This window comes from Gouania willdenowi, chromosome 22, assembly GCF_900634775.1.
Source record: "Gouania willdenowi chromosome 22, fGouWil2.1, whole genome shotgun sequence".
Lineage (NCBI taxonomy): Eukaryota > Metazoa > Chordata > Actinopteri > Blenniiformes > Gobiesocidae > Gouania > Gouania willdenowi.
The window spans coordinates 9,306,775-9,316,208 of record NC_041065.1 but is presented as its reverse complement, the minus strand read 5'-3'; the positions used below and the strand labels follow the sequence as shown (position 1 = coordinate 9,316,208).

The 9,434-nt window shown below is 41.8% G+C and overlaps 7 non-coding genes and 1 gene segment (V, D, J or C); 7 read left to right on the top strand and 1 right to left on the bottom strand.

Annotated features, from left to right (window-relative positions):
* The window catches only part of LOC114456123 (T-cell receptor beta-2 chain C region-like), a 297,915-nt gene that overhangs the window by 82,377 nt on the left and 206,104 nt on the right, over positions 1-9,434 (bottom strand).
* Positions 420-492, top strand: trnak-cuu (transfer RNA lysine (anticodon CUU)). Its single transcript has one exon. It is a non-coding gene; the product is annotated as a tRNA-Lys (tRNA).
* Positions 2,711-2,783, top strand: trnak-cuu (transfer RNA lysine (anticodon CUU)). Its single transcript has one exon. It is a non-coding gene; the product is annotated as a tRNA-Lys (tRNA).
* On the top strand, positions 3,516-3,588 carry trnak-uuu (transfer RNA lysine (anticodon UUU)). Its single transcript has one exon. It is a non-coding gene; the product is annotated as a tRNA-Lys (tRNA).
* trnak-cuu (transfer RNA lysine (anticodon CUU)) lies at positions 4,091-4,163 on the top strand. The gene has a single exon. It is a non-coding gene; the product is annotated as a tRNA-Lys (tRNA).
* On the top strand, positions 5,610-5,682 carry trnak-cuu (transfer RNA lysine (anticodon CUU)). Its single transcript has one exon. It is a non-coding gene; the product is annotated as a tRNA-Lys (tRNA).
* trnak-cuu (transfer RNA lysine (anticodon CUU)) lies at positions 6,208-6,280 on the top strand. Its single transcript has one exon. It is a non-coding gene; the product is annotated as a tRNA-Lys (tRNA).
* trnak-uuu (transfer RNA lysine (anticodon UUU)) lies at positions 9,116-9,188 on the top strand. The gene has a single exon. It is a non-coding gene; the product is annotated as a tRNA-Lys (tRNA).

Genomic DNA, 9,434 nt, shown 5'->3' with positions numbered 1-9,434 from the left:
AAATGTTAAATGCAAAAGCCGAGTTCGATAGGATGGTTGAGCATGAGGCTCTTAATCTCAGGGTCATGGGTTCAAGCCCCACACTGGGTGGTTTGTGACCTAATTTGTGGAACTGCGCCCAGTCAATAGATGAACATTCCGGTTGGTGAAGGCACTGTTTTTCCATATTTATTGTAGTTTTATATGAGGAAAAAATACCGAAATTGTTAAAAGCACAAGCCCAGTCAGCTTAGATGGTAGAGCATGAGGCTCTTAATCTCGGGGTCGTGGGTTTAAGCCCCACATGGGTGATTTGTGACCTAGGTTGTGGAAGTGCGCCTCGTCAATAGATGAACATTCTGGTTGGTGAAGGCACTGTTTTTCCATAGTTATTGTAGTTTTATATGAGGAAAAAAATACCGAAAATGTTAAAAGCAGAAGCCCAGTTAGCTCAGATGGTAGAGCATGAGGCTCTTAATCTCAGGGTCGTGGGTTCAAGCCCCACACTGGGAGGTTTGTGACCTAGGTTGTGGAAGTCTGCTTCATCAAAAGACAAACATTCTGGTTGGTGAAGGCACTGTTTTTCCATATTTATTCTAGTTTTATATGAGGAAAAAATACCGAAAAAGTTAAAGCACAGCCCCAGTTAGCTCAGATGGTAGAGCGTGAGACTTTTAATCTCAGGGTCATGGGTTCGAGCCCCATACTGGGTGAATTGTCCATAGAGGAATATTCTCTATGATGAAAGCACTGCTTGTCTATTTATTGTAGTTTTGTACGAGAAATAAATAACGGAAATGTTAAATGCAAAGCCGAGTTCGATAGGATGGTTGAGCATGAGACTCTTAATCTCAGGGTCATGGGTTCAAGCCCCACACTGGGTGGTTTGTGACCTAGTTTGTGGAACTGTGCCCAGTCAATAGATGAACATTCTGGTGGGTGAAGGCACTGTTTTTCCATATTTATTGTAGTTTTATATGAGGAAAAAATACCGAAAATGTTAAAAGCACAAGCCCAGTTAGCTCATGGTAGAGCATGAGACTTTTAATCTCAGGGTCATGGGTTCGAGCCCCAAACTGGGTGAATTGTCCATAGAGGAATATTCTGTATGATGAAAGCACTACTTTTCCTATTTTATTGTAGTTTATACGAGAAATAAATAACGGAAATGTTAAATGCAAAAGCAGAGTTCGATAGGATGGTTGAGCATGAGACTCTTAATCTCAGGGTCATGGGTTCAAGCCCCCCACTGGGTGGTTTGTGACCTAATTTGTGGAACTGCGCCCAGTCAATAGATGAACATTCCGGTTGGTGAAGGCACTGTTTTTCCATATTTATTGTAGTTTTATATGAGGAAAAATACGAAAATGTTAAAAACACAAGCCCAGTTAGCTCAGATGGTACAGCATGAGACTTTTAATCTCAGGGTCATGGGATCGAGCCCCATACTGGGTGAATTGTCCATAGAGGAAAATTCTGTATGATGATGGCACTGCTTTTCCTATTTTATGTAGTTTTATACGAGAAATAAATAACAGAAATGTTAAATGCAAAAGCCGAGTTCGATAGGATGGTTGAGCATGAGGCTCTTAATCGCAGGGTCATGGGTTCAAGCCCCACACTGGGTGGTTTGTGACCTAATTTGTGGAACTGCGCCCAGTCAATAGATGAACATTCCGGTTGGTGAAGGCACTGTTTTTCCATATTTATTGTAGTTTTATATGAGGAAAAAATACCGAAAATGTTAAAAGCACAAGCCCAGTTAGCTCTGATGGTAGAGCATGAGACTTTTAATCTCAGGGTCGTGGGTTCAAGCCTCACACTGGGTGATTCTGATCTAGGTTGTGGAAGTCTGCTTCATCAATAGACAAACATTCTGGTTGGTGAAGGTACTGTTTTTCCATATTTATTGTAGTTTTATATGAGGAAAAAATACAGCAAATGTTAAAAACACAAGACCAGTTAGCTCAGATGGTAGAGCATGAGACTTTTAATCTCAGGGTCATGGGTTCGAGCCCCATACTGGGTGAATTGTCCATAGAGGAATATTCTGTATGATGATGGCACTGCTTTTCTATTTTATGTAGTTTTATACGAGAAATAAATAACAGAAATGTTAAATGCAAAAGCCGAGTTCGATAGGATGGTAGAGCATGAGGCTCTTAATCTCAGGGTCATCTGTTCAAGCCCCACACTGGGTGGTTTGTGACCTAATTTGTGGAACTGTACCTTGTCAATCGATGAACATCTGGTTGGGTGAAGGCACTGGTTTTCCATATTTATTGTAGTTTTATATGAGGAAAAATACCACAAGTGTTGAAAATACTAGCAAAGTTAGCTCAGATGGTAGAGCATGAGGCTCTTAATCTCAGGGTCGTGGGTTCAAGCCCCACACTGGGTGATTTGTGACCAAGGTTGTGGAAGTGTGCCTCGTCAATAGATGAACATTCTGGTTGGTGAAGGCACTGTTTTTCCATATTTATTGTAGTTTTATATGAGGAAAAAATACCGAAAATGTTAAAAGCACAAGCCCAGTTAGCTCAGATGGTAGAGCATGAGGCTCTTAATCTCGGGGTCGTGGGTTCAAGCCCCACACTCGGTGGTTTGTGACCTAGGTTGTGGAAGTCTACTTCATCAATAGACAAACATTCTGGTTGTGTGAAGACACTGTTTTTCCATATTTATTGTAGTTTTATATGAGGAAAAAATACCGAAAATGTTAAAAGCACAAGCCCAGTTAGCTCAGATGGTAGAGCATGAGGCTCTTAATCTCGTGGTCGTGGGTTCAAGCCCCACACTGGGTGATTTGTGACCTAGGTTTTGGAAGTGCGCCTCGTCAATAGATGAACATTCTGGTTGGTCGAGTCACTGTTTCACCATATTTGTTGTAGTTTTATATGAGGAAAAAGTACAGCAAGTGTTGAAAGTGCAAGCCCAGATAGCTCAGATGGTAGAGAACATGAGGCTCTTAATCTCAGGGTCGTCTGTTCAAGCCCCACACTGGGTGATTTGTGACCTAGGTTGTGGAAGTGCGCCTCGTCAAAGATGAACATTCTGGTTGGTGAAGGCACTGTTTTTCCATATTTATTGTAGTTTTATATGAGGAAAAAAATACCGAAAATGTTAAAAGCACAAGCCCAGTTAGCTCAGATGGTAGAGCATGACACTTTTAATCTCAGGGTCGTGGGTTCAAGCCCCACACTGGGTGATTTCTGACCTAGGTTGTGGAAGTCTACTTCATCAAAAGACAAACATTCTGGTTGGTGAAGGGACTGTTTTTCCATATTTATTGTAGTTTTATATGAGGGAAAAATACAGCAAATGTTAAAGCACAAGCCCAGTTAGCTCAGATGGTAGAGAATGAGACTTTTAATCTCAGGGTCGTGGGTTCAAGCCCCACACTGGGTGATTTGTGATCTAGGTTGTGGAAGTGCGCCTCGTCAATAGATGAACATTCTGGTTGGTGAAGGCACTGTTTTTCCATATTTATTGTAGTTTTATATGAGGAAAAAATACCGAAAATGTTAAAAGCACAAGCCCAGTTAGCTCAGATGGTAGAGCATGAGACTTTTAATCTCAGGGTCATGGGTTCGAGCCCCATACTGGGTGAATTGTCCATAGAAGAATATTCTGTATGATGAAAGCACTGCTTTTCCTATTTTATTGTAGTTTTATACGAGGAATAAATAACGGAAATGTTAAATGCAAAAGCCGAGTTCGATAGGATGGTTGAGCATGAGACTCTTAATCTCAGGGTCATGGGTTCAAGCCCCACACTGGGTGGTTTGTGACCTAATTTGTGGAACTGCGCCCAGTCAATAGATGAACATTCCGGTTGGTGAAGGCACTGTTTTTCCATATTTATTGTAGTTTTATATGAGGAAAAAATACCGAAAATGTTAAAAGCACAAGCCCAGTTAGCTCAGATGGTAGAGCATGAGCCTTTTAATCTCAGGGTCGTGGGTTCAAGCCCCACACTGGGTGATTTCTGACCTAGGTTATGGAAGTCTGCTTCATCAATAGACAAACATTCTGGTTGGTGAAGGCACTGTTTTTCCATATTTATTGTAGTTTTATATGAGGAAAAATACAGCAAATGTTAAAAGCACAAGCCCAGTTAGCTCAGATGGTAGAGCATGAGGCTCTTAATCTCAGGGTCGTGGGTTCAAGCCCCACACTGGGTGGTTTGTGACCTAATTTGTGGAACTGCACCCAGTCAATAGATGAACATTCTGGTTGGTGAAGGCAGTGTTTTCCATATTTATTGTAGTTTTATATGAGGAAAAAATACCAAAAATGTTAAAAGCACAAGCCCAGTTAGCTCAGATGGTGGTAGAGCATGAGACTTTTAATCTCAGGGTCATGGGTTCGAGCCCCATACTGGGTGAATTGTCCATAGAGGAATATTCTGTATGATGAGCACTGCTTTTCCTATTTTATTGTTTTTATACGAGAAATAAATAACGGAAATGTTAATGCAAAAGCCGAGTTCGATAGGATGGTGGCATGAAGCTCTTAATCTCAGGGTCATGGGTTCAAGCCCCACACTGGGTGGTTTGTGACCTAATTTGTGGAACTGCACCCAGTCAATAGATGAACATTCCGGTTGGTGAAGGCACTGTTTTCCATTTATTGTAGTTTTATATGAGGAAAAAATACCGAAATGTTAAAAGCACAAGCCCAGTTAGCTCAGATGGTAGAGCATGAGGCTCTTAATCTTAGGGTCGTGGGTTCAAGCCCCACACTGGGTGATTTGTGACCTAGGTTGGAAGTGCGCCTCGTCAATAGACAAACATTCTGGTTGGTGAAGGCACTGCTTTTCCATATTAATTGTAGTTTATATGAGGAAAAAATACAGCAATGTAAAAACACAAGCCAGTTAGCCGATGGTAGAGCATGAGACTTTTATCTCAGGGTCATGGGTCGAGCCCCATACTGGGTGAATTGTCCATAGAGGAATATTCTGTATGATGATGGCACTGCTTTTCCTATTTTATGTAGTTTTACGAGAAATAAATAACAGAAATGTTAAATGCAAAGCCGAGTTCGATAGGATGGTAGAGCATGAGGCTCTTAATCAGGGTCATCTGTTCAAGCCCCACACTGGGGGTTTGTGACCTAATTTGTGGAACTGTACCTTGTCATCGATGAACATTCTGGTTGGTGAATGGCACTGGTTTTCCATATTTATTGTTTTATATGAGGAAAAATACCACAGTGTTGACAATACTAGCAAAGTTAGCTCAGATGGTAGAGCATGAGGCTCTTAATCTCAGGGTCGTGGGTTCAAGCCCCACACTGGGTGGTTTTGACCTAATTTGTGGAACTGGCCCAGTCAATAGATGGAACATTCTGGTTGGTGAAGGCAGTGTTTTTCCATATTTATTGTAGTTTTATATGAGGAAAAAATACAGCAAATGTTAATAGCACAAGGCCAGTTAGCTCAGATGGTAGAGCATGAGCTCTTAATCTCAGGGTCGTGGGTTCAAGCCCCACACTGGGTGGTTTGTGACCTAGGTTGGGAAGTCTGCTTCATCAATAGACAAACATTCTGGTTGGTGAAGGCACTGTTTTTCCATATTTATTGTAGTTTTATATGAGGAAAAAATACCGAAAATGTAAAAGCACAAGCCCAGTTAGCTCAGATGGTAGAGCATGAGGCTCTTAATCTCGGGGTCGTGGGTTCAAGCCCCACACTGGGTGTTGTGACCTAGGTTGTGGAAGTCTGCTTCATCAATAGACAAAAATTCTGGTTGGTGAAGGCACTGTTTTTCCATATTTATTGTAGTTTTATATGAGGAAAAAATACCGAAAATGTTAAAAGCACAAGCCAGTTAGCTCAGATGGTAGAGCATGAGGCTCTTAATCTCGTGGTCGTGGGTTCAAGCCCCCACTGGGTGATTTGTGACCTAGGTTTTGGAAGTGCGCCTCGTCAATAGATGAACATTCTGGTTGGTCGAGTCACTGTTTCACCATATTGTTGTAGTTTTATATGAGGAAAAAGTACAGCAAGTGTTGAAAGTGCAAGCCCAGATAGCTCAGATGGTAGAACATGAGGCTCTTAATCTCAGGGTCGGTCGGTTCAAGCCCCACACTGGGTGATTTGTGACCTAGGTTGTGGAAGTGCGCCTCGTCAAAAGATGAACATTCTGGTTGGTGAAGGCACTGTTTTTCCATATTTATTGTAGTTTATATGAGGAAAAAATACCGAAAATGTTAAAAGCACAAGCCCAGTTAGCTCAGATGGTAGAGCATGAGGCTCTTAATCTCGGGGTCGTGGGTTCAAGCCCCACACTGGGTGATTTCTGACCTATGTTTTGGAAGTGCGCCTTGTCATAGATGAACATTCTGGTTGGTCGAGGCACTGTTTCAACCATATTTGTTGTAGTTTTATATGAGGAAAAGTACAGCAAGTGTTGAAAGCACAAGCCAGATAGCTCAGATGTAGTAGAGCATGAGGCGCTTAATCTTGGGGTCGTGGTTCAAGCCCCACACTGGGTGATTTCTGACCTAGGTTGTGGAAGTCTGCTTCATCAATAGACAAACTTCTGGTTGGTGAAGGCACTGTTTTTCCATATTTATTGTAGTTTATATGATGAAAAAATACAGCAAATGTTAACAGCACAAGCCCAGTTAGCTCAGATGGTAGAGCATGAGGCTCTTAATCTTGGGGTCGTGGGTTCAAGCCCCACACTGGGTGATTTCTGACCTAGGTTGTGGAAGTGCGCCTCGTCAATAGATAAACATTCTGGTTGGTGAAGGCACTGTTTTTCCATATTTATGTAGTTTTATATAGGAAAAAATACCGAAAATGTTAAAAGCACAAGCCCAGTTAGCTCAGATGGTGGTAGAGCATGGGACTTTTAATCTCGCAGGGTCGTGGGTTCAAGCCCCACACTGGGTGATTTCTGACCTAGGTTGTGGAAGTCTGCTTCATCAATTAGACAAACATTCTGGTTGGTGAAGGCACTGTTTTTCCATATTTATTGTAGTTTATATGAGGAAAAAAATACCGAAAAATGTTAAAGCACAAGCCCAAGTTAGCCAGATGGTAGAGCATGAGGCTCTTAATCTCGGGTCGTGTGCTCAAGCCCACACTGGGTGATTTGTGACCTAGGTTGTGGAAGTGCGCCTCGTCAATAGATGAACATTCTGGTTGGTGAAGGCACTGTTTTCCATTTTATTGTAGTTTTATATGAGGAAAAAATACCGAAATGTTAAAGCACAAGCCCAGTTAGCTCAGATGGTGAGCATGAGGCTCTTAATCTCGGGTCGTGTGTTCAAGCCCCACACTGGGTGGTTTGTGACCTAGTTTGTGGAACTGCGCCAGTCAATAGATGAACATTCTGGTTTGGTGAAGCACTGTTTTTCCATTTTATTGTAGTTTATATGAGGAAAAAATACCGAAAATATTAAAAGCACAAGCCCAGTTAGCTCAATGGATGTAGAGCATGAGACTTTTAATCTCAGGGTCATTGTTTCGAGCCCCATACTGGGTGAATGTCCCATAGAGGAATATTCTGTATGATGAAAGCACTGCTTTCTTTTTTATTGTAGTTTTATACGAGAAATAAATAAACGGAAATGTTAAATGCAAAAAGCGAGTTTCGATAGGATGGTTGAGCATGAGACTCTTAATCTCAGGGTCATGGGTCAAGCCCCACACTGGGTGCGTTTGTGACCTAATTTGTGGAACTGCGCCCAGTCAATAGATGAACATTCCGGTTGGTTGAAGCACTGTTTCCATATTTATTGTAGTTTTATATGAGGAAAAAAATACCGAAAATGTAAAAGCACAATCCCATTAGCTCAGATGGTAGAGCATGAGACTTTTAATCTCAGGGTCATGGGATCGAGCCCCATACTGGGTGAATTGTCCATAGAGGAATATTCTGTATGATGATGGCACTGCTTTTCCTATTTTATGTAGTTTTATACGAGAAATAAATAACAGAAATGTTAAATGCAAAAGCCGAGTTCGATAGGATGGTTGAGCATGAGGCTCTTAATCTCAGGGGTCATGGGTTCAAGCCCCACACTGGGTGGTTTGTGACCTATTTGTGGAACTGCACCCAGTCAATAGATGAATGAACATTCCGGTTGTGAAGGCACTGTTTTTCCATATTATTGTAGTTTTATATGAGGAAAAAATACCGAAATTGTAAAAGCACAAGCCCAGTTAGCTCAGATGGTAGAGCTTGAGGCTCTTAATCTCAGGTCGTGGGTTCAAGCCCCACATGGGTGCTTTGTGACCAAGGGTGTGGAAGTGTGCCTCGTCAATAGATGAACATTCTGGTGGTGAAGGCACTGTTTTTCCATATTTATTGTAGTTTTATATGAGGAAAAAATACAGCAAATGTTAAAAACACAACCCCAGTTAGCTCAGATGGTAGAGCATGACTTTTAATCTCAGGGTCATGGGTTCGAGCCCCAACTGGGTGAATTGTCCATAGAGGAATATTCTGTATGATGATGGCACTGCTTTTCCTATTTATGTAGTTTTATAGAGAAATAAATAACAGAAATGTTAAATGCCAAAAGCCGAGTTCGATGGTGGTAGAGCATGAGGCTCTTAATCTCAGGGTCATCTGTTCAAGCCCACACTGGGTGGTTTGTGACCTAATTTGTGGAATGTACCTTGTCCAATCGATGAACATTCTGGTGGGTGAAGGCATGGTTTTCCTATTTAGTGTAGTTTTATATGAGGAAAATACACAAGTGTTGAAAATACTAGCAAAGTTAGCTCAGATGGTAGAGCATGAGGCTCTTAATCTCAGGGTCGTGGGTTCAAGCCCCACACTGGTGATTTGTGACCTAGGTTGTGGAAGGCGCCTCGTCAATAGATGAAACATTCTGTGTTGGTGAAGGCACGTGTTTTTCCATATTTATTTGTAGTTTTATATGAGGAAAAAATACCGAAAATGTTAAAGCACAAGCCCAGTTAGCTCAGATGGTAGAGCATGAGGCTCTTAATCTCGGGGTCGTGTGTTCAAGCCCCACACTGGGTGATTTGTGACCTAGGTTGTGGAAGTGCGCCTCGTCAATAGATGAACATTCTGGTTGGTGAAGGCACTGTTTTTCCATATTTATTGTAGTTTTATATGAGGAAAAAATACCGAAAATGTTAAAAGCACAAGCCCAGTTAGCTCAGATGGTAGAGCATGAGACTTTTAATCTCAGGGTCGTGGGTTCAAGCCCCACACTGGGTGATTTCTGACCTAGGTTGTGGAAGTCTGCTTCATCAATAGACAAACATTCTGGTTGGTGAAGGCACTGTTTTTCCATATTTATTGTAGTTTTATATGAGGAAAAAATACCGAAAATGTTAAAGCACAAGCCCAGTTAGCTCAGATGGTAGAGCATGAGGCTCTTAATCTCAGGGTCATGGGTTCAAGCCCCACACTGGGTGGTTTGTGACCTAATTCGTGGAACTGCGCCCAGTCAATAGATGAACA